Raw genomic sequence first — 23,569 nt, forward strand, 5'->3', positions numbered from 1 at the left:
AGAACTCAGCTGGATTTGAAATTGGTGAGGAATGGAAATGGCAAGAAGAATTTCTAGAAGTAGAATCAAAAGGAGGTCTAAGGAAGATGAGGAGCTATGAAGCAAGGAAGCAGAGTTGAAGCACACAGAAAAAGCTGAGCAACTCAGTGTCTTCTCCTTGGTCTTTCATGGCCACTTCTGTCCCTGTACCTCCCAGGCAGAATCTGGTAATATCGCATTAGTGACCAAGTGAGCAAACTAGAGATATGCAAGTCCATTGGGACAAGAGAGAGTGTATCCAGTGACGTGGAAAAAAGGAGCTGAGGTCATTGCAAGGACTGCTTTGTATCTTCTTCAAAAGGTCCCTAGGAATCAGGAGAAGATCCTGAAGGCTGCTAAGTGTTACATGGGTATGGGCATGGACACAGATCTGGGGAACTATTTGCTGATAGAGCTCCCTTCAGTTTCCACAAGGATTTTGGAGGAAACCCTTGTGAAAACCAAGTGCAATCACATGGAGGACAAGAAGGCGATTTGGAACAGCATGGATTCACAAACCACAGACTGTGGCTGAATAGACTGAGTGCTTGCTCTGAGAAGATGGCTGGCTTGATGGATGAAAGAAGAAGTTATTTATCTTGGCTTCTGCAAGGCCTTGTTACATGGTATTCCTACAGCCAACCTGGTGAGGCATTTACTCGAGCACTGAACTACAAGGTGAACCATCGGCCATATCATAAGGCTCCAAGAGTTGGGATCAACTGTAAAAAGTCCAACTGATGAGTGATTTCTAGTAACATCTTTCAGAAACCAACACTAGTGTGGACATTCATTCATTCATGCCTTCACTGCAGATGTATCCAGTAGAATGAAATAAAGCCCTCAGCAAGTTCACAGATGATACCTGATTAGGGAAGCAATTAATGTGCCAATTAATGTGCAGGGCTATCATTCAGAGCATTCTCAACAAGCTGGAGTATAAATCTGACAGAAACCTTTTACGTTCAGCACAGGCCAATCCAAATTCCTGATCATGCAGCAGGACAGTCTGGACACCGGCTGTCTCCAGAGCAGCACTGCATAAAAAGTCCTGGGTGTCCCCCAGTCGACAAAAAAAATCCAGTGTGAGTCAGCAATGCATCCTGAAGGTCAACACCATCCGAGGCTCCACTAGCCAGAGAGTATCCAGCAAGCTGAGAAAAGTGATTCTTTGCTCTCTGTTTGGCACTAGTAAGACTTCTTGGAGGACTGTGTTGTTTTGGATTCCCCTGTACAAGATGGACATTGACATAGTGGAATGAGTCCCTTGGAGCACCAGGTGGCCAGAACATATTACATACATGGAGAAGCTGACAGGAAAAGTGTTCTTCTGTCTGAAGGTGAGAATAAGAGAGGAACCTAATTGTTTTCACCTACCTATTGGCAGTCTACAGATAAGATGAAGTCAAATACTTCTAGGTAGTGCAACACAATTGGACGAAAGGCAGCAGCCCCAAGTCACAACATAGGAAATATCTAAGTATCCGAAAAATCTTTCCTTTCTTGTGTGTGTATGTGTGCGTATATATGTGTGTGAAATACTGGCACAAGTATCAAGACACTCTGGTATTTCCATTCTTGGAGATCAGATGAAGCTCTCTGTGCAAGCTCCTGAGCAACCTTTGAACTCAGATGTAACTTCAAAGCTAATCACATTTGGGTAGGCCCAGATGAGCCCCAAAGACATCTTCCAACCTGCTACTGACAACAGAATTTGGTTACTTAAATGGGTGCTTTAATGATTTAAATAATATTCCTGGGATACTTTGTATTTTGAAGAAAAAGGACAGTGAAAATACAGATCATTATTATTACAGAAATGTATGTCATTACTGCTAAGAAATATTGTAGGAGTGATCATGTAAACCAGGATGTCAGGATAGATTGTGGGTTTTTAATAACAGAACAAAAAAATGCCAGTTATCCCAACCTACTTATTGTTCCTCACACAGATACTATCACTTACCCTTCATTATCTTACCTATCCATAGATCCTTGTTTAGATGTTTTTACTTCAGGTGAGTCCCTTGGGGCTTAGAAGATAAGGTGTATTTTCTTTTTGACCTGATAATGTCTCTTCCATTTCATTTTACTAATAATTCATAATATTCCTTTTACATTAAGCTGGTGTTTTATAGAATGGTACATGGTTTCACCAGTTGCAGTAGCCATATTTCAGATTTGTAGCAGCTCACTTACAGCTCATCACTGGTATGTATAATTAAGAGTCTTTTAATTTTTTTTTCTGTTCCAGATTGAACATTTATCAGCATTATTCTTGGTCCACACTTTTATCATCAATGACAAAGAATTGAGATTATTTTGCAATTTTTCAGTCATCTTTGGCTTTTACTACCTTAAGTAATCTAGTATGATTTAATCTCACCTCACTATTCAGCTTTAACCAAATTACTGAGGACTATGCTGAGCAGTGCCTTTCCCTACACTAGAAATCTCTTTGAATTGTGAAGAGTGACCATTTAATTTTCTGCTCTGTGTTTTCTATTGTCTACCCAGTAAGGCGGTTGTGGCCTGTAAAGAAAGTTTCAGCCTGGGAATCTCCGAAGTCTATTCTATAGTGTTCTTTACACCTATATAAATTCTTTTCACTTTTCTGAGGTAGAGTCTGATCTCATTTGGGTCCCCCTTTCATATCCAAGTTGCTTATCAGCCCTACAGACATTCTGGCAGACTTTCTGTTTTGGAAGTGCTTAAAAATATTTTATTATTAGTTTTATGCCTTTGGAAACATGCTCTTCAAAGTAATTTTTTGGCTGGACTTACTAAATTTAACTTTACAGAGCTGATATTATTTTATATTTTTCTGATTGGGAAACTTCCACTTTCAGAAGAACTTCTAATAATCACAATTACTGTGCTGTGTATTGAAACAGTAGAAAATATCAGAACTCTGGGGAGTTTCTCTTTTCACATTTCCTGCCTTTCCCTCCAAAATGACCTGACATTAACTGAAAGAGGGTAGATTTAGATTAGCTATAAGGAAATAATTCTCTACTGTCAGGGTGGTGTGTGGTAGTAGTGGTGAGGCACTAGAACAGGTTGCCCAGAGAAGTTGTGGATGCCCCATCCACGGACATGTTTAAAAACAAGTTGGATCAAGCTCTGAAGAACCCAGTTTAGTGAAAGGTGGCCCAACCCACAGCAGGAGTTTTGGAACCAGATGGTCTTCAAGGCCCTTCCAACCTGTTATAAATGAAAACTTATTCAGCCAAATTAAAAAAAAACAAAACAGTTTTATTTGCAGTCAAATTCTATCTAGCCAGCCACAGGAAAAAAAACCAGAGCCGAGCCCGGGGTCGGCCCTGGGTGTGCAACAAGGAGTCAGCCTCAGCAGAGGTTTTCCCCTATACCCACACACCTCCATCCTGGCACAAGCGAGTTTTATAGGGAAAATTCCGCCTGAGGCCAAGATTTTTGCAATCAGTCCTTTCTTCTATTTAGAGTCCATATGTTAATAAGATTTTCTTTTTTGGAGATGAGGGAGAACAATTCAGTGTCCTGAGTTGTTGAATCCCGTGATGAAATTTACGGAACGCTGCATTCACATGTATCTGTCCGGGGATCTCCAAGATATCCATCTCGGGTCGTTCACGCAATGATCAGCGCCTGGAGTCTCCCGCAGCTTTCCAGCCATGGCCCATCTCCTGGCGTAAATTAGTTTCCAACATACACCCTGTCTCGGAGGGGAGAAGGGTGTGGGGGGGAGGCTAGTACAAGCGAGGTATAATCTAACAAGTATTTAACATTATATATTCCATACAAGGAATGGCGCAAATTATGTTTATTACCCATAACACAATCCATTCTATGATTTTATGTCATTAGAGTTCTTAATTTATTTTACTGCTCTTTTTCTGAATTGCTTTCTCTCTCTTTAGTGTCTCATCAGAAAAGGCCCTAAAACATACAGGGAATGCCCATAAAATTCAAGCCATGGGAAAAAAAGAAAAAGAGTAAACATTTGCAAAAATGAATAGAAAAAGGAGCAGAATGAAGAAAGAACAAGTTGGGAAAACTTACACAGATAAATAAAAAAGTGATCATACCAAAATAATCCCTTCTCAAATGCTAACAATTTCATTGCACCTTGCGCTACAGTTCAGTGAGATGAGTCCTAGAAATATTCTGAAACTATGAAATTGTGCTTTCTGAAAATTGTACCTACATTTAGATAAAAGTGTATAAATGGATATATGCATGTGTGTATGCATGTTCTGCCTCAGAAGTGAGGAAGACAGACAGCAAGGTTTCCACCTGCTTTGATGGGATTTGAATAGCAAGCAGAACCCCCTAACTAGAGGCAAATTTCATCCTTGAGCATCTGTGAGGCTTCATCAGCAGGTTCCAAACAGTGGGATCTGTCTCCTGCAAACAGGTGTGCACAGATGTGATTCCTGGCTATATTCTGGCAATGGCCCAGCACCACACGCTTGCAGAAGAAGCCAGTGATGGTACCAGATTAGGTCAGTGCCTTTGCAGGACTGAGTCCTGTGAGCTTTTCCTCATGAGACACTCCAGGAGAGTTGCTGATTTCTCCATGAGGCAGCTGCTCTGCACAAAAATGCTGGATCTGTTTAGAGGCTTAACTCTAAAGTAAGGCCTTCCAGCAATGTATTTACAACTTTAACATTTCTCCAGATTTGCAGGGAGAAGATACCTTACCTTTTGGAACTGAGCAATTATCAAACCTTAGAAATGCCCCTACCACCCCTTAAAGGGAAGTAATACAAAAACTAGTATCATTCTTTGTATAAATAACATATCCATTCTTACTCTAGGAGTTCTGCTGGATTCTGATTTCTAATTTGAAAGGCCAAGTTGCATCTGCATTTGTAAGCATTTTTTTAACTAGGCTTAACAATTAGACTTTTCATTTATATCTTTGAGGACAGGTCTAGGTCTTCCAAATGACTGACATCAAGGTAAATGACAGCACTGGTTGGTTCTGTCTTGCACTTCTTGAGAACCCACAGCACAGGACAAGGGAACAAGCAGCTGTGTGCCATCAGCACCTGCGCTGACATCACCCTGTAAACCATGTGTTGCATACAACAGCTTTGAGTGTGTTTCCCAGTTGAGTTCTGAGATGTAAAATTTAACCTGTAAAGCCTCCTGGGGTTTGAGCTATAGCAATTTGAAGGCCTCTGCAGGGTTAGCAACTTTTTTGCACTGAGCATTTGGAGAAACCTTTATTTAAGGCAGTACAATCCCTACCCTGAAGCACTCATTATCTTCGAGGTGTTTTGCACATTGCTAAAGGCCTTCATGAATTCTGAATAAAAGCTCTCTGATCATTCACTCTTTCTGATTGTCCTGTCTCCTCATCAATGAATGCTTGCGAGTGTAGTGCTCTCCTTTACCCCTATAAAGAGAGACAATTCCTTCAGGAGCCAAAGCAGGGTGATTCACGGGCAGGAAAGGAAAGGCTCAGAGTAAGAAGAAAAGAGATACAAAGACCCGAGTAAGTTTGAGAATTTTTAACTATTCTCAATCTAGACAGACTGGCAATATATGAGAAATAAGACTGCAACAATAGAGAAAAGAAGCATTGAAAGAAACCTCATCACAGTTAGATAACACAGAAACATGACTGAAACAAGAAGACTATACCAGGAGACACAACACAGTACACAGCAAAACAAGGTGACGGAAGTTAGAAAAGAAAATTTTAAAAAAAAATGTTCAAGAGACAAATTTAGGTTTTGTGATTTTTTTTTTTTAAAGTTCAGTGGAAAATGTACACATAAAATGATACGTATAGAAACCATTACTCTCCCATAATGCTGTAATGCTATAGAATACAAATGGGCTATGCTAATAGTAGCTCTGTGAGGTAGGACAAGACTATTATTTTATGTTCTTGGAGCTAAGCACTGAAAAACAAAGTGAATCTCAAGAGGGCACAGTGGAAATATGCAGATATAGAATGGGTCTCAATTTGTTGGGCATCACTGAATTATTTGTTCCTTAGAAAAGTTTAATATATTAAAAAAATAAAATGGAATTCGAATTTTTTTTTTATATAAAAAGTCATTATGGTGTAGCAATGTATGATTTTATGTTGAACAAAATTATTGTTCTTTTTTTCCTTTTGTTGCTACTCTACTTGGCAACAATGGCATAATCTTTCAGAAAAGCTCCAGCAAATATACCTCCATAAGGATTTAATAACTTCAGCTTTAAACACTAATATTTACTGAAATTTGAGTGTTATCACCAATACTTATGCAACACATGGTCCAATGGTCCTGCAAAAGGAACAACTGCCAATACACATTTCAAAGCTGCTTCTGATTTTACATCTATAATTTACGCTACAGCTCTCTACAATAGTTTCCCGATCAAACTAGTCATGCTCTACGCTGACACACTAATAACTCTTACACTGCCCCAGCATATTGAAATATCTCACAGTAGCTTTTTACATCAAGAATTTCACTGCAATTTAACTTTCATAAGGAACTTGAAGAGCACAATATGGACAGCATGTTAAAAATATTCTTAATCATCAGAGATTAACAATTTACTTTTTTGAGCATAATTTTATCCTGATGACTCTTGAGATGGGATTAAGAATGACACAAGGTGGATTTCATATGAGGGTCAAGGCCCCTGACTCTCAGAAGCATTATAAAACCAGTGAACATAAGTTTTGCTGAATCTTCTGAGAATGCAGAAGAAGCATGGAGTTTTCAGCTTTCAGCAGCAAACTGGACTGGCTGTGAGCACAAGCAAAGAAGATATTGTCTAAGCTGGCAGGCTCCTGGAAAGACAAAGCACACATTCCTTAACATCTGTGCACCCTAATTTTGTCCATATTAGGACAGGGAAAAACAGGTTGTCTGAAAGAACTGCTGCCCCTAAAGTAGGAGTGGAAACTACTGGTAGAATGCCCAGTGCCAGCAGCTGTGATAGCTGACTGCTATCAGTCCCTGGAGGCAGCCAGATTAACAGCATGAATCCTCTAGATCTCTCCATTGCAATTCCTCACTTCTCTGTGGCAGGCAGGGGTGGCCCTGACCCATCTGTTATTTTAGGAGGATTGACTGTCAGTTATGTCCGAGCTGTTGAAAAGTCTTGTGCTGGCTCTAGAATAAAAGGCATGTCAAATGTTTATAGTGAGGAATATTTTAAATGAGGAATAATCATAGCATTACTTATATTTAGAAATTCAGGGAGCGTCCTTGGTCTCAATGTAGTGTGTAGCATGCTACTCATTCCAAAATGCAGATGACTTTATCAGTATTTGATTCTCCATCTCTGACTATCTCAGTTTATTCTTTTTCTACTCAAAGTTCTTTGTGAATTCAGCAGGGTAGTATTAAAATCAATTTTCATTCAAGATGGATGGATGGACGGATGGTCTGCCATCACTGTCTGCTTTTGAGATTTGAATCACAAAGGTTCAGGTTTGACTTTCGAACTTCTCTGTGTTTGGAAGATTTTGGTAATTTCCATACCTTCTACTAATGGAATTTCCAGGTATTACCAATTTGGTAGCTAAAGTAGAAATCGTACATGGAACTTCCCAAGTCTCTTCCACAACTGTCTGACTGATTTTTGTGCCTTGGAGCTTTGTTCCTTTAAACTGACCCTCAGACCTCAAGAGACGGAAGTGAACCATCCTTTAAATTTCTGAATTGTTCTCTTGGTCCATTCTGGATTTGTGCTATTCCCTCATGTTGCAGCTAGTGTGGCAGAAGTTTTGAAAATGTAACTGCTCCTCTTGTTTCAGAAATCAAGATAGCTTTTTATTTAATTAATTAATTACTTTTTATAATTGTTCGTAAGTGTCACAGTGAACATTCTGCTGCATATTATAAAACCCTTTTTTTCATCTCTATTAAGTCAATGATTGTATTATGAGGCTCATGAGGATCAGTTTTCTCACTCCTTATTTCGTTCTCCTTATGGCTTCTTCCGCTTTGGTATACTATGCCCTAGGAAAGAGGAGAAACTTTCTGTGAGTTTTGCTCAGGCTCAGTCTGGGGCTGCACTCTGGCCAGTTCACAGGCTTTCTGGTTCTTCCTATTTCTGGCATAACTCTGGTTATTTGCAGTTATTTTCCCAGATGCAACTTATTCCAACAGTCAGCAAGCTCTGACATTTGTATGCACAGATCCTTGTCCTTCTTTGTGAAAAACCTTTGAGCACTGTGGCTGGAGGCTTACTTCAGCTTTTTAGTTGGACAGTGGCTCCCATTATTTCAGTTGTCATTCCTGTCAAGGAGCTTGATTGGTTTTTATATTAGTCCCCAGTGAAGACTGGATACTTGCTGTTCCAAGGAACTATTATGAAGACACTCCAAAAGAGTACTTCTTTGAGAGTTTAAAGAAGAAAATGGTAGGTGATTTTAAATATTTTTTAGGTCTGAGATTAGTACTGTATAAATGTTATTTGGACTTTATAAAAAAACAGTATAAAAAACCAGTAATTTCTTCTTTGTATTAGACAACTAACAACTCCTCATACACCTGCTGGTATACTTCGTCACTTTTTTGCAAATCAGCACAAGCAAACTTCCCAAGGGCAGATTTGATGAAATGGCATACTCCCATGTGTGTGAAAAATGACCTGCTACCTTCCCTGCAATAACCAAACACAGAGTGAGAGGCTGTTTGAAAACCCAGGGCTCACCCAGAACTGTGGAGTGTTGCTTTGCCAGCATGCAGGAGAAAAATTAGTTCATGGCTGTTAGAGATAATCCTTTCCCTTCTAGTAAAGTCATCCCAAGCCAGTGACCCTTTAAAAATAGGAAGGAATACTTGCCACCTCTGGTCTTCTATGACCCTGCTGGAAGAGAAATTCATGTCTCAAGATGCTCTGTGCACCCTTCTTTGTTTTCTACTGATAATCTACTGGTTTCACTCTGTTTCATCTTGTCTCTCCACTTTGCCAGGCTGGCTGGGTGGTGAGACACTGCAAAATTATGTTAAGCAAGACCTAAGGGCAGACATCCAAGTGCAAGATTGAGAGAAAAAAGGTATAAATAAAGCAGCTACAAATTTGATTCCAGTGTATGCTTAACCATTACTCCACTTCCAAGTATCCCATGAGGGATTTCTTTTGCACTGCTTTGCAGTGAGAGCAGATGATGGTGGATTCGTAGTCAGTTTTCTTCCCAGGTGGTGAGCTCACTTCTGCGTGGCTTCCATTCCTATATGCCCTGTATTCCTTTGGGACTCTGCTTCTGGATGCACAGGCAAATACTGATTGTAAACTTTCTGGAGAGGGACACCTCTGACAGTTAAAAGGCTATTTCCATGTGAGCCTGGCAGTGAACTGTTAGTGAAATACTGCTGATTTTGCCTCCTGAGATTAGAAGTGTTGTGCACCAAGAGCGCACATTCTCCTATTGTCCTTTGGAGATCTGCTGACAAGCTGCCCTGTCCATAAGATCCTTTAATTCTCGTCATGCTCTACTGAGGTTATTTATACAATCATCATACATCTATTATGAGATATCAGGGGTGTGTGTGTGTGTGTTCTGCAAGGTTCATGATCACTGATACCTTAGTGACATTCTACACACCTCACACTTTAATAACATGGATATCTGATGCTGTAAAATTCATATGGTACAAGTGTTAATGCAACTTGTACCCAGTGTTTCAGATGGTGTTCTTTTGGAATTTCAGCTCCTCTCAGCTTTGCTGTATGTCTAGGTACAAAATGCATTTTATTCTGATCTAACTGCACGACAACTCCAGGCAAAGAATATCACTTGTATAGACCTATACCATAATTCCATTAAAAAAAAAAAAAATCCTGGTTTTATCTTATCTTGTATGTACAGTGCCCCTGGGTTCCTGCAGATACAGTCGCCCTTGATACAGAAACCCAGACACTGATTTTGAAGATAGAGTTCATTTTGGACTTTATTGAGACAGTAGACCTTGGTTTTGGCTGTCTTCAGAGGACAGAGTTTCAGTGAAGCAGAGCTGATGTTGTAATCTTGGATGATGATGGCATTTGTGATTGTTCAGTGAGCCTTCCAAGGGATCAGTCTACTGCTCTAGGTTTGGACAAAATTATTTTCATTCTGAGAAAATTACTCATGGTGTGGAAGGAGATCACAATTATTGCTGGGGTAGATTTAGATCTTTCCTAGCCATAAGATGTTTTATTGTTTGCGTCATATACTGCATTTTTAAAATTTTCGAAGTCAGTGGAGTGAAAGGCCTGATTTTCTTTTCAGAATGGTGTATGAGGTCAGCTGTCCAGAGATATTTTTCTCTTTGTAGTACTCGTAGGAAAAGAGGCAAATATTTAGATTTTTAAAATTGTGCTAAAACAGACATCATAATGAGAATATAATTTTAGAAAACAACTGGCTATGAATGAAAGACTTCTCTCTTCCCTTCCCTAATTCATTTTTAAAAACCCAACTTGGCACTTTTTTCCCCTGAAATGATACCTGTCTCTCTTTATCTGTACAAGATAGCTGCAAACCAGAATTATTCAATTAATTGAATGACGTGATTCAAATGCTGTATATGTGGGCTTTTATCCCCTTTCTCCCTCCCACTAATAAAGAAAAGAATTCTATATTTAGGGGAGTATACCACTAGGATTGTGAGTTTAATGTGAAGCTCAAATAAGTGGTGTTGATTGTTTTATCAAACAATAATAAAATTATAATGGTAAAGTAAATGCAACCTAGAAAAATGAGACAAAAGGCAAAAACAGAGGAACAGGTTTTCTCCACTGCTAATGTTTTTGTAGTTGGTGGCCACAAAAGCATCTTTCTGAGATATTTGCTTGGTGTGGTGGGCTGACCAAATCAGGAGACAGGTAGTAGGACCAAAAGCTTTCTCAGGCTTCCCAGCGACAGATACTTTCTGATGAACAGGGCTCCTAACCACTCAATAGAGCTATATGCTTTATGCCTCACTTGCTGCATCTTTCTGTTGCAATCTTTGGTTTATTCATATCTAGTGAACTTGATTGTGCTTTCATTTTTTGGAAAACTGCATTTTTAGTGTTTATCTATTTGAAAGCAAGCTCTTGTAACTTATGTCAATTGAACATAGGCTTTTAGAACAGAGTATTGACTATTCTTTCTTCAAAGATTAGACTTTATTTCCAAATTTTGGGTAGCTTTTTGTGCCTTTCTTTCTCCTTTTTTTTTTTTTTTTTTTTTTTAAATCTAGTGCATGGTGCTACTGCATTTGCAGAGTTTGATCCAAAAGAATAGAAGCACATGCTTAAGGAAAAGAATGGCATTAGGTTCATGAACCCCATAATTAGTTCCCCTTCCTAGCTCTAAGCAGTAATTAAATCTGTCACTTCTGCTCTGCTGATTCATTTATTTAGCTATTTAATTGCTCAGCTCAATACGTCTTTATCTCCGGAACTGCAACATTTTATTCAGGCTAAGGAATAGCATAACCCATTATTATTTTTTGTCCAAGGGCAGGGACATGTAAAAGAAAAGAACACTAATACTAGATGATTTGCTGGTGTTGTCGGTTTTCACTTATCAAATAAAACAGTATTTAAGGGAAAACTTCAACCAGTGCTTGGGGATAGCTTTCTGTACACAGGTTTCCTTCTCCAGGAAATTATGTCAAATGCATGGACCCAATGTATCTGATCCAGGTTTCGATTTTCATAATAAGTTAACTTAAATCACTTCCAGGTAATGCATAATTCTCTATAAAATGAGTGCTTTGTAAGTAGAATATTTTACGACAGTTTAAAATTGCAAACATACATTAAATTGTTCATAAACTAAATAATATCTTTGTTCTGTACATTTTAGTTTTGGGACATTGCTCAGTCAGGGAGATTTCTGACATCTGTCTCTTATATTTATCATCAAATGGAGCATTTTGTTTTGAAAGGCAAATGGCGTTTGGAATACTTTCACACTTGCAAAGACAGTCCTTCTGAATGTCCCTTTGTGAGGCATATATCCATACATGCAGTTTTTCTTATGTTACATTTTCATCAGTCCTTAAGGGAGATTGCAAGAGTCCTCCACCATTTCTATCCATAGGCTGGAAAATCTGGTGTAGGAAAGCAGCATGCAAAATGAAGAGGAGCAGATCAAGACAGATCAATACAGTGTCTTTTGGTGAAAGGAGAAATTTTTTAATGATTTTTGTTTTTATAACCCTTTTTATTTCTCCTCTTTGAGCTTGGGAATGACACCTACAAAAACTAAAGATTCAAAACTTGCCCAGAATTCAGAGACAAGGATATTTTTCTGTCACTTCTAACATCCGTAACGCAGTTCCACCAATTTGTTCATCTGCCTGGCTGGCTAAATTTTTATACCATGCACACAGCCTTGCATTTCACCCCATTAGTGATTTATTTTTGCTGTCTTCTTATTCAGTCACAACTATGCAGTTATTTAAGTCATTGCTCATGTTTTTGCCAAGTAAGCTTATTATTATAAAAATCTTTTTCCTGCTTACCTGGAGGGGTTTTTGTTGTTAAGGATTATGTCGTGGTTTTTTTATTCCCTCAGCGAGAATTTTGCCCACTCTTTTGCAATGCAATACATGTTTGTACTGCTGCTGTGGCCCATTCACTCAGTTGGCCCTGACTGAAATAGAGGCAGGAGCCTGTGTAAAGACCAGCCAGTGGAACTGGCAGGGTTAATTAGCCATATTGCACAGAACACCTTGGAAATTCAGCTGGATGTACATCCATTACCCTGGCCGTTGTGCTGGGCTGCACAGACCTCCAGCATGCCTGTGCCAGAGCGAGGACCTCTGCTTCCCTGTCTTCCCTGTCCCGCATCATCAGGGAGGGCTTTGTCAGCCCATGGGCTGGCAGCTTTGGCCCAACAATGCTCAGTCTGTGTTGTTCTTGCTGGTGGTGTTGTTTTGCATCTGTGCACTCGGGGTTACTCACAACCCTTTGTTGAAATAAAAAAAAAAAATTCTCTACTGAGTCTAGGATGTCTGGAAATCTTGTGGGCAGTTTTGTTCTTGCAAGCCTGCATATGAGATTTTTGGACTAGGGTTTTGTATGAGCTTCACTTAAATATTTTCTCTTTTAAATCAAGTGATCTTCTAAAAGTACACTCTTCATTACTTTGGGCACATGCTCAAATTCAGGGAATTAATAAAGCAGCAAAAACTCTCTGTGAACATCCTTTGTAGATAAAGTTGCTTTGAGAATAAGTCTGTATGTGAATTGGTTTAGTTTGAGAAAGCAGTGTTCACTGCAGCATGACAAACAAGTGTGTTCAGAAGAGGGCATGGGAATGAAATGGAAAAAATAGCACGTATTTGTAGTAGAAGAGAAGTTGATTTTTGAGTTCATGGAAACCCAACAGAGGGAATACAGGGTTAATTTCAGATGGCCTTTATCTTGGTTCTAAAAGAGCATGCAGTTGGTCAAAAGGATTAACTACTTTTACACAGATTTGTACATAAACATTGAGGCACGAGACTTGGACATAAGCTGAGCACCCTCCCTTTGCAATGATTACATTCTTGAACGTCTGGGGAGGGAATTAGGTGACAGTGGCTATTGGCTTCCCCTCAGATGAACCTAGCTGTTGTCATCCATCAACAGACTGGAAATTACTATTTCGAAGGCACTGCAGAGTTTACATGCAATCTTGTGGGACCGAAACCACTCCCTTCTCCCACTCTGCCCTCCCCATGCTAGAACCAGTGGCATCCAGCTACTTGCACAGTGTGAACTGGACATTTGTGAAGTGATGCACAAGCCCAGTGTCCAGGCGCTGCTGTGCTTGATCAAGGGTGTGTTGGCTTTTTGTGAATTTTGTTGTTTGATTGTTTTTTGGTTTTTTGTTAGTTTTCAACTCTAGTTCAATGTATAGTTAGCAACCTCAGGCTGTAGTTTCTCCTCACTCACAGCACTGGAATAATGTTAGTGTAAAATGTGTCTAAATCAAATTACATTAAATCCTTCAGTCTTCATATAAATGCACCTCTGTCTGTACTGTATTAATATATTGCTTTACTTATTGGTGTATTGGGAACTTCTGTTAATGTTTTAATTAACAAGGTAAGCCACCGCCTGTACTATTTGTATGAAGCACCAGATCTGTGGGGTTGGAGTCTACCGCTGCCCAGCCCTGGTCAGTCGACTTGGTTATATAAGGTGCACAAACTTGGGTACCTATAAATATTAGCGAGCAGCTGTCACAAAGGGATTGTGAACGAGCTGCTCTGGACCTCGAAAACATAATAGCTTGGCACCCAGAAATACACAACTTTGATAACATAGTACAAGGTTACGTATATGGGGGAGAGGGTAAGGAGGTGGTGACTGCTTTTAATCTTTGTCTCTTTTATAAAAAACAACCTAATTTTCTTGCTTTGTGTTTCTGGTATACATCGGATATTTACAATTTTTATCACATTAGGATATGATATTCCTGGCCTTGCCAGTGCTTTTGTTTGGATATTTATAGCAGCTTCTGGTCACTGTTGAGCAAAGGCGATTGCCCTGCCCTCTGGCCCTTTCTTAAGCAGATTTTGGGTAGAAGCTCCTCTCGTGTGGCACTAATTGAAGTGACTGGTGGAGGGGGTGTTGTGAGCATACTTGCGCTGAGCTGCCAGGGTCTAAGCCAAGGGAGGAAGAGAGGATAAAACGGGGAGAAGGGAGGAAAGAGGAAGAAAAAAAAAAAAACAAAAACAAAACCGGGCTTTGCCGCGCTCCGGCAGAGCGGAGGGCTGCGCGGGCTGCCGGCCATCTGTCCGCGCAGGGCGGCGCGGCGGGAGCGGCGCCCGGGAAGGCGGGAGCGGCGCCCGAGAGCGGGAGCGGAGCGGCTCCGCAGGTGGGTGCCCGCGCCGCGGGGGCCGCGCCGCGCTGAGGGCGCGGGGCCGCGGGCTGGGCTGGGCTGGGCGGGCGCGGGGCTCTTTGTGTGCGGCGGCGGCGGGGGCCGAGCGGGCCGGCCCGCGGGGAGCCTGCCGGGCCGAGTCGGGAAAACTCCAGCGGTACGGCCCAAACCCAACAAGTTGCGGTAGAAGTGCTCCGTACGGAGATGGGGCTGGTTTATCCGCCGGACGCGTGAGCCGCGCCGAGGGAGATCCGTGAGGGACTGTCAGTCGGGACGTGTGGGCTTCCCCCGGGTGAGTAACCCCGCCTGAGCCGGGGCTGCGGCGCTCGAAGGCGGTAACACCATCGGAGCCCGCTCGGTGTGTGTCCGTGTGCCCCGGTTCATGCTTTCCTGCAAGTTTAACGTGAAGCGCGGAGAGGCCGAGGAAGACCACCGGGGTTGCGGAGGGATTAGGAAGGCAGAGGTTAGTAAGTTTTTGATGTGCTGTAAACCAGCATCGCTGTCAGAAGCAACCAATTTGGAATATTGTCCCATATTTTGGAATTTGTATTGGCATTGGACGTTATCACCTTTCGTTCACGTGGTACTGTTTCTGGAGGCTTTTCTTGCTGTTGTTTTTAAGTTGCTGTGTAAACAACCGGGTCGTCGCTCAGCGAGTTGTGCAGTAAGGGAAAAGTGAACTTGGAAGTGTGTGTTTCCTAAAGAAAAGTTGAAAAATATACAGTAGTTTTAAATTAACAGTAGTAATAGAGGAGTCTGGGCTTCGTAGTTCATTACTATGTTTATTCATATTATTATTTTTGAAGATGAAAGAAAATTGTTCCTGTGCACCTAAAATTATGTTTTAATGTAATTTATGTGTCTGTTAGAATGTCCTGATAGTGGATATGGTTATGTTTAGTGTACAAGCTTGTATTTGTGTTTCTGATAACCTTCCTAGGGCTACTGGAAAAATAAACATTCAGTTAATGCACATTGCCTAAACATATTTTAACAGCTCAGGCATAAATTACAGGCAACAAAATGCAGTCATAACTGGCAGTTGCTTTGCATGTCTACTTTCAAGTGTTAAAAAGAAATAATTAGTTAAAAAGTGTTAAAAATAAATATCTGTTAGACGTGTGTGTACCATCCCGTCTGGCTGTAGTTCTTGTTTGTTTCTTTTGTATATGGTTCTAGAAGTAGAACAATAGTGGAAAATGGAGTTGAGCAGCTGGTAATCCATTTGTCCATTGCTTATCTCTAAAAAGATTCCTGGTGCAAAGTTCATAACCTATCCCTGAGAATGGTTCAAATCTGAGTCCAGGAATTGGCCATGCTGAAATCCGTCAAGAGTTTATAAAAATAAACAGAAAAGCTGAGGTTTGCTTCCTCATAAACCTCTTAAGAAATATGTCCTCTATCTAGTATGCTACTCACTGTGTCCATGTGGATATTGCTCCATACCATCCTTATCTATAATCAGGCAAACAAAAATATTTTTACTTTCTTTAGTCTGGAATGGCTGGTTTCTTACAGAAGACCTTGTCTTCTGTCTTTCTCTCATCTGTGTCCTTGCTGCAAAAAACAAGTCCTCAAGAATATAAGTATTTGTTTTACAGGTTGTATTCCTTATCTCTCCTGCCTTCCAATTTATGCTGGTTTGAATATTTCTGTAGCATTGAAGTCAGTTGCCATTACTTCCTTCAAGGACCCTATTAAAACACATTTGTAGAGTGTGTGCAGTATGATAACGTGTAGCGTCATGGATATATTTAATTTTATTCTTACATGGTTCCATCTATTTCTCTTATTACTTCAGAGAAGCAAGAAACGTGATGAATGCTCCATTAATGGTATTGGTAAGAAATACATTAACGCGAGTGCACGGTCAGTAAGAAAGTGTTTTTATTTGAAAGGCTTCTCGTACCAGACAGCGTACTAATAATCATAACCTGTGCCACATATCTTCAGTGCTAGATTGCATTTGCTTTTAAGTTCTTTATAAATACATCTTTTATTCAGCATGGCTACATTTTCACCAACTGCCCAGGCTCCTTGTTCCTTTTCAGCCTTTGCAGTCTCTGAATGCTGCGGGAATTTGCTGGACAAAGGACTGGGTGTCTATGGGGTTGGCAGTTCAGGATGCAGCACTTCTCAGAAGCCAGCTCGGTATTGTAGGACACTGAGGTCTGATAATAAAGTCAAGTGAAATGTGGTATTAAAAATATAAGTCAAATCCGAAGAGTGCTGTGTTGGTTGGATACCCAAGTGCAAGCTGGAATAGCCACTCTGACAGATAACTGAAAATGCAATGAGTGACTCTTGCAAGCCATGAGAGAAAGCACTCAGTTTTCTGCATGTGAAGCTGCTTTCCATAGATCCATCCCAGGGCAAGAGGCTGTCCTGGTGAAAGCACAGGGGTTCACATCCCTCATGCTCAGTACCCAGACGGAAGGACATAAATTGGAGAAGCCGAGGGTGAGGTGGCCCTCCTGCTTAGGAGTGCTGGGATCCTGGGTCCAAGTCTGTTGGGCAGGGACAATTCCAGAGGGACCCTGCAGCAGGGCAAGGGTGCATCACTGCAGATAAAAGTTGTGCAGCGGCTTGCAAACCTAATGGGAGATGTGACTGCAGCCACAGATGTGTGTGGCAGAAGTGCAGAAGAGGTATTTGTGAGGTATTTGTGGGAGCAAGGGTTTTGGAGTGTCAGATGTTGTGGCAAAACACATAGTGGTCATGGTGTCATGTTTATAAGGTGGAAGAGAGATCAGAGGTCTGGTGGAGCAAGCAGTAAAGGCAGGAGGATGACACCAGCAGCCAAAGGTCTCACTGCTACCACATGGAGGCTTTGCAGCTGGATGGATGACCCAGTTTGGGTGCTTTGGAAAGAGTGAGTCAGGAGCTGGGAAGAACCATTGAGGATCCTGTTTGTCATCATGGACCAAAGAGGAAGCATTGGGCAGCTGAGCTGAGGGCAGATGACAAGCAGTAATTATAACTGGGGTGCAGCACAAGGACTGACAGCCAGGAGATGGGCACAGTGAATAATCTTTAGCCTTTTTTGTGGTGTATGTATGTGAAATTTTTTTGTGGTGTATATATGTGAAATTGGGAAGACAAACTTAGAGTTCAAAGCAAAACTTAAGGATAGCAACCAAAGTAATTCTGTAGCACTGAAGATTTTTACTCTCTTTGTTATTTGCTTCCCAAGATTTTCAGTTAGTGGGATCTCCATCTTCTGATGTTTATAACAACATCATTTTGGGGGATTGTAGAATGCACAGAAATTAATTTTCATAGACTTTGCCAGATCATTTTCCTTTAAAAGAGACCTAGTTGCACTTTTAATAACAGATGCACTCTGTTGTAATCATTTGCTAAGCAACAGGCTCACTGTGCTGCCTGTGAAACACAAAAGCAAGGGACGCTTTGACACGTCACGTAAAGCTTACATAAAGTTTGTGAGCAGCAGCAGAAAGAGTGAATGATGAATGCTCCTGATTTTGTTCCTTACGTGAAAGTAGTTTATAGTTGGGTATTTTTCTCTGCTGGCTGCCATCAGCAATAGAAGTATCAACAGGAGAAAAATGGGTCGCTTGGGTTTTAGCATTAAGCAGCAAATCCAGGGCCAATAGGATTTAGCTGGGATGTTAAGGTTTATTCAGTGCATTTAGTTAATGAAGTCGGGGAGGGGAGGAAGAAGGAAAAAGTCAGTGTCTGGGCTTGGGGGAAGGGATGAAATAGCCGGCTGCCGCTGAGTGCATCCTACGGTGACTCCTCCTGATTGATAGATGCTCTACAAGACAAAAACAACTCAGCAAAGGAGGTTTTAATTAAAAAACAGCAGCTCAATGCCAGCTGTTTTGGATTAAAATCAAGCAGAAAATCTTTGTAACAGACATCTACTTGGTCTTAAGGGTGTGTGTTTTTACTCCTAGAGGTGTAGTGCCCATCAGCTGGTGAGAGGGAAGAGGGAGATAATAATACATGCAAGCATCCTTGAAGTGGCCATGGAGCCATGGGGATATTCAGCAAGAGCAATTGTATGTTAATATCCATCAGTGAGGCACAGAAGTCAAGTTCAGGCTAGCAAAATCCCTTTTGAGCAGTCTGCCAGATTTCTAGCAGACAGCCCATCGTCCCCTACGCACATGGGTGGCCCTTTGCTGTGCTCACCCGTATTCTGAAGCCTTTGTGTCCCCTGCCAGAGGCTGTCATCTTGTGTACACACATGCTGTTCAGCATCTTGACTTGCCTTCTGAGCCCAAAAAGCCCTCAGCACAGAGACACAAAAAACAATTTGCATAGAAAGTCATTGTTATTTAAAATATCAAGGGCTGTTACCTACATGTCCAAAAAAAATTTTGCAAACCAACATGAATTGATCTCTTCCCTCAAGGGAGTTAGTTTGTTGGGTTTTTTAATTCTGGTTCTCTGATTCTGGCTCCCATTTGGATCAAACCTTGTTTTCCCCAAAGCTGTAATGGTCATTTTGAGTCGGATGAAGTTTCTTTCTCTGTGCACCTCCTCAGAAGTCTGTGCTTGACCATAGTATCTCAACACTGCTGGGAGTCATTAAGCAGCAATTAACACTGTCAAGACTCAGCCAGTGACCTCAGCAGACTTTCTTCCTATGGGGAATGTGGGCATCAGTAGCAGGATCTGACTAGCAGTATAAAATAAATAAGCAAGCAGCAGGTTTGCAAAATTAATAAATATACCTGTTGTTCTTGGCATAATCTAGTTGCTCAGACAGCCTATAGCTTGATACAATTCTGTGAGGAGGATGCTGCAATATTTCTTAGTAGGATTTATTTCAGTGACACCTGAAAACTTGCACAAAATGGTCTGGAGATAAACTTGAATGTGTGATTTTGGTGGGTTTGGTTTTTTGGGAGTTTTTTGTGGTTTTTGTTATGTTTTGGTTTTTTATTGTTGTTGGGGGTTTTTTGATCTTAGAAACATTTTAAGATAAATACTTTCAAATAGTTTTTTAAAAAGTAGTGAAAATGCTTAGGAAAACACTGTACAGAATAATGTCTGTAATAAGAAAGAAAGAATTATATTTCATTAAAATTAAACAAATCAACACAAGGACTTGACTGTGATGCTTACAGCAGGGCTTTATGAATGTTCAGCCAACTTTTAGAAAATGGGGGTGACTGTGTCAGAACAGCAGTCCCAGGTATGGCAGCGGGAATCTGGGCAGCTGCACACAGAGAATGTGGAGGTCCAGAAAAAGGCTTCTGTTGTCTTTTATGTACAAATAGGTATATGTTTGTTGCTAAACAAATGCAGATGTTATTGCTGATCTCAGGATTTTATGAAATGAAATCTGAACAGTCTGATTGTCTCAGTGGCAACAAGGGAAGTATATTATCCCACATGCAGAGCATGCTACAGAAAAGTGAAGAGAGCTAGATCTCCCAAAAAAATAACACTTTTGGGTGTATCTACATGGTAATGAAGTGTTTGGTGCAATATCACACCATCTAGTCCTGTGTTTATGATGGTCTGTTGCCTTTATCCCTGTTTGCATATATTTTCTTGTCAGTGGCCTATAAAGCTTCTATTCAGCATTTGAGCCTAAATGACTGGAAGGACAGAACCTGAGACTTGAAGACCATAAAGTATCTTTTCTGTGATTTGACTCAGTTAATGAAACTGTGTGCATACCTTGAGGATCTCATTAGCATAGTTCTAGCTATGTGCCAGTAGTTGGTAGATACCCAGAAGAGCAAACAGAAGATTGCTGGCTGTGTTGTAATATTAAACATTCTATAGAATTACCGCAGCGATTTTACATGAAAAGGTGGTGAAACATTGGGGGCTAATGCAACCTTTGTAAATGCTGCAAATCCACGAAATAATTAGTATATAGGCTCAATAATTACCATGTAGTACTGGATTAAATACTGATCTACATGGATCTGGTGGAGGTTTCCTTACATATGATCAAAGTGATCACAAAAACTGTCTTCTTTCTTTATAAGTGTATGCTATACCTGTGAGAGTAAATTCAAATAAAATGTTTTGCTCCTGAAGATAGGAAGACATGAGAGTTCTACCTTTGTTCCCCTAGACAAGTTTATAGTATTCATTCACAGTGATGAGAATCAGCTTTGGAGTTCCAAGTCCTTTTAATTCAGAGAAGTTTAGATAGGTGGATTTTGATTGAGTAGTAGGGAACATTAGAAGTTACACTGTTAGATTTCTCTGTGAAGAACAAGGGCTCTGTGCAGACACAAGAGAGAGATGCACTTTATTTTCCCATTCCTCCTTCCCCCATCAGCATTCACAGTGCACAAGTAGAGATGCCTGCTAGGTATTGAAGAGGCTGTCACTGTTAATTTACTGTGAGCATCCCACAGTGACTGGGGTGGGGTGGAGGAAGCTGAATAAAAATTATAAGTGCTATTGAAACTGGCTTGTAACAAAGTCCAATGTCCCTTCAGTGTTTCTAATGTCAGATAAGTAAGATTCTTGGAATCTGATCCCGTGTTTTAAAATAGTGCTTAAATTTTGAAAGCTTCTCTTTTTTGTGTAGGAATGATACTTTTCTGACAAAAGACTCCAGCATAAGCCATGATGTTGGAGCCTCCTAGAGGTGTTATTTTTCCATTGACTAGAGCAGATCTTCAAGCAGCCCCCAGTCCTGACAGAAATGGGGCTGCACTTGGAAATGTCTGCTTGGAGGCAACCATCACTGTGCTGGGTGTGGCTTTCCCACACTTCCAACCAGTGTTGCTGTTGGCCTCCTGTTTGCTTACAGGAACCTTAATTGCCAGTATATCTCTAGGAGCTTCAGTACCAATTAATCTGTTGGCATGTCCTCTTATATGTGATGTCATGGTATTCATCCTGTTATTGGTAGCTAATTTGTGCTTCTGAGTAATTTCCCCTATATCTTGAAAAGCATGCTTTTAGAAGGCACTGATCTTGAGCTGTGACACGGTAACTTCAGGGATACCTGTTCCTGTTCCTGCTTGTGGAGCAGAATGCATCAGCTTAAACACTGGAAATGCGAATTGCTTCCCTCTGACGCTATTAAGGCTGTCATGACTGAGTGTAAGAGTGGCTCACCTGTTTTGTTCCATATTGCTGCTGAGTAGGATCACATCCATGGCCAGTTGCTGAATTCCAGCTGATGAGTGATACTCCTCAGTGGTACTTCCTAGCCAGTGGGTTAAAGAAGCTTCTTGCAACTGTGTGAACGTACTTTATTGTGCTTGGATGAGACTTTCTGATTTCTCAGAACCATCCTTCCTCTTTTCCTGGTTTCATGTTTCAATGAAAAGACAATAAAAAGCAGATGTCCATTAAAGTGACCTATCTTGATATTTCCATATTTTCTGTTATTACCCTTTTTTCTGTCAGTGCTATCCTTAGCTACAGGGCTCTCTTTGTTTACTTTGGCTTTTGACTGGGCTATTGTATGAACATCACTTGTGGTGGATTACATATACATACGTATATATCCGCATGTATATATCCAGTTTTGTTGGTAGTTACTTCTTGATTTGCTAGCAGGACATTGCTGACACACAATTTGGACTTTGGGCTGTGACTCGTCATTCCTGGGTTTCCTTTTAGGGTGCTCTGCTAACCAGGACCTATTCACTTTTAATCCTGTTTATCATCTGAAGATAAATCTCCCAGCACCGTGACCTTTCCTTGCCTGTTTTACTGCTGGTTAAGAAACAATCCCAATCATGCTTTGAGTGAGTGTGTGAAGTTGCTGAGCTACTTACAATAAAATGCAAGAGAGGCTTTACAAAAAAAGTGTACAGGAATCTATTTTACTGTGCTTTTATTAAACACAGATTATTCTGCAGAGATGGATGGGCTTTTACTTGGCTCAGGTGTAAAGAGCCCACCAATATATGGCTAAACCTTTCTAAAGCAACTTGAATTCCCCTAGGAGAAATGCATTAAAATTCCTATGAAAATGGAGTTTTCTTTTACCTTGTGACCTTTCTGATTTCCCATCCCTAGACATGAATGACCCAGTCGCCAGTGAATATTATTATTATTAGTCAATAAAGTTAAAAGCAGATCACATATATATTGAAAATATAAGTAGCCGTAACTAGGGTTGCCTATGGCTAATAATAAAATGTCACCTACATTTTAGCTCTGTATGCCTCTACGATCATACTTTAAAATACATCAAAATGGGATTCTCTCAATGAGAATATAGCTGAGCTGCCAGGAAAATATTTTTATTTCATAATAATATATTTAAAATATGCTGGGCAAGCTTGAAAGATTGCAGATACACCTTAAAGCAGTTTAATTTCTAGTTCCTATGCTCCTAATGCAATTCACATATTTCAGATACTTATATTTTATTACATGAGGGGATTATATTATGAAGAGTTCTGCACAGTCTTTTCTTGGTTGTGTTGATTTCAAAGATATTAATTCTTACTCAATTGAAAAAAAATTAACTGGAATCTGTAACTCCAACTTCCTCAGGTTTATACTACATTAAATTTTTTGCATGCTTTTGTTTCTAGAATGTGGGCAAATGGGGCAAGATGTGGGCTTATGTTTGCCCTAGTTTAAAAGGAAACTGATTTTCACTGTTACTAGTGCTTTCTGAAAAAAAGTTTGAGAACCTTTGTTGCTTGGAACAACCACAGAAATGTTTCAGTTTACATTGTTTTGGATTGGTACTTTTATTTTCCTAATAATAATTGCAGTGTTTTGGGGGTTGGGAATAGCCACAAAATAAAACCACTTTGACCCTGCAAATATTTCTAAAGCTAAGGG

At 40.4% G+C, this 23,569-nt stretch overlaps 1 protein-coding gene across 37 annotated transcripts in view; it reads left to right on the forward strand.

Annotated features, from left to right (window-relative positions):
* The window catches only part of LOC100223410 (poly(rC)-binding protein 3), a 499,051-nt gene that overhangs the window by 344,891 nt on the left and 130,591 nt on the right, over positions 1–23,569 (forward strand). Inside the window, exon 1 of one of the 37 annotated variants that reach the window (XM_072924416.1) lies at positions 11,219–14,262. The exons of 33 other annotated variants lie outside the window; for them this stretch is intronic. The gene's annotated coding sequence lies outside the window, so the exon portion shown is untranslated. 3 more of the 37 variants (XM_072924410.1, XM_072924411.1, XM_072924415.1) reach the window with 3 other exon arrangements.

This window comes from Taeniopygia guttata, chromosome 2 (assembly GCF_048771995.1).
Source record: "Taeniopygia guttata chromosome 2, bTaeGut7.mat, whole genome shotgun sequence".
NCBI lineage: Eukaryota > Metazoa > Chordata > Aves > Passeriformes > Estrildidae > Taeniopygia > Taeniopygia guttata.